Genomic DNA, 1,865 nt, shown 5'->3' with positions numbered 1-1,865 from the left:
CTTAGTATAATCCTTTGCAGAATGATTAGTCCTCACGGGAAAATAATGAGAAGAATTGGTCATCCTATTCACGATGACCCAATTGAATCAAACTGACTATAGGATCACAGAATACTAGTAATAAAATCCATATAAATCACTTCCCATTTCCATACAAACAACTCGATCTTTTAGGACTACCACCAGGCCTCAGATGCTCTACCTTCACTTGTTTGAAAATAATACACTTAGACACAAAATTAGCCACATCCTTCTACATGTTATTTCACCAATAGATCTCTTTCCAATCATGCTACGTCTTCGTCAAACTAGGATGAAACATATACCTTAACTCATAAGCCTTAACTAAGATCCTATCTTGCTACCCATCAACATCGAGAACACATAGTCTACCTTGGTATCTTAAGATACCATCCTCACCAATCTCAAAAGCTAGGACTATATATTGACCCACATCATTCTTGATCTACATCAAAATAGGATCCAAAATCTGCTCCTCCTTCACCTCAACACCAAAAGATGACTTCACAACCTCTTGAACAATCACCCCACTATCCTCGGAATCGTAAAATTGAACTCCAAGGTTAGCCAAATGGTGAATATCCTTTACCAAACCTCGCTTCTCCTCACCAACATGAGATAAGCTCCCACGAAGAACCTAAGAACATCAACAACCATATAAGCTTTAACTGGGTGATAATGGAGACTCATGTTATAGTCTTTGAGCAACTCAAGCCATTTCTATAGATAGAGATTCAACTTTTTTACGGTAAACACATACTGCAGGCTCTTATGATTGAAATATATGTCAATGTAAACCCCATACAAGTAATGATGCCAAATATTTAAAGCAAATACCACATCCAACAACTCTAGGTCATGAGTAAGATAGTTCATCTCATGCACCTTAAGATGGCTAGAAGCATATGTCACCACCTTATCATGTTACGTAAACACACAACCCAGTTCTATACGGGATGCATCATAATAAACAACAAAGCTATCAATACCCTCGGGTAGGGTCGAAATCAGAGCTGAAGTCAACTTATCCTTCAACATCTCAAAGATACCCTAATGAGCATCGAAACACATAGAATTTACCTTTTTCTGAGTCAACTTAGTTAACAGGGTGACGATTGAAGAGAAACTTTCCACAAACCTCCTATAATAACTGGCTAAACCCCAATAGCTATGAATATCAATGAAGTCATGGGTCTAGGCTATTTCTTAACCATTACAACTTTCTGTGGATCCACCATGATCCCCTTATCAAAAACAACATAACCCATAAAAGTAACAAGAATCAACCAGAACTCACGCTTGGAAAATTTAGCATACAAATGCAGATCCTTGAGAGTCTGCAACACTATATAGAGGTGATTGGCAATATCCTCCTTACTATTAGAATACATCACTATATCATCAATAAATACAATGATGATCAAATCAAGAAATTTGTGGAATACCTAGTTCATAAGATCCATAAAAGTCGTTGGGGCATTAGTCAACTCAAAAGACATGACCAGAAACTCATAATAGCCATACCGGGTACGAAAAGCAATCTTAGGGATATCCACCTCCCTAATCTTCAACTGATGATAACCATACCAAAGATCAATCTTAAAAGGGAAAATACATATTTTCCCCTCTAAAGTTGTAACAAAAACTAACTTTAGCCATTAAACTTAATCTGTAATTGTTTACCCACCTTAACAACTTTCAAGTGAATTAAATACAACATAAAAATCATAATCCCACTCTCACAACAGAGGGCACTACACACATGCCATGTCATTACCAAATCAGAGCCATGTCATTGCCATGTAAGAAATTATATATATATATATATATATATATATATATAT

This window comes from Capsicum annuum, chromosome 6 (genome assembly GCF_002878395.1).
Source record: "Capsicum annuum cultivar UCD-10X-F1 chromosome 6, UCD10Xv1.1, whole genome shotgun sequence".
NCBI classification, from domain to species: Eukaryota; Viridiplantae; Streptophyta; class Magnoliopsida; order Solanales; family Solanaceae; genus Capsicum; species Capsicum annuum.
The sequence above is the reverse complement of the archived record's forward strand: the minus strand, read 5'-3'. Positions refer to the sequence as shown.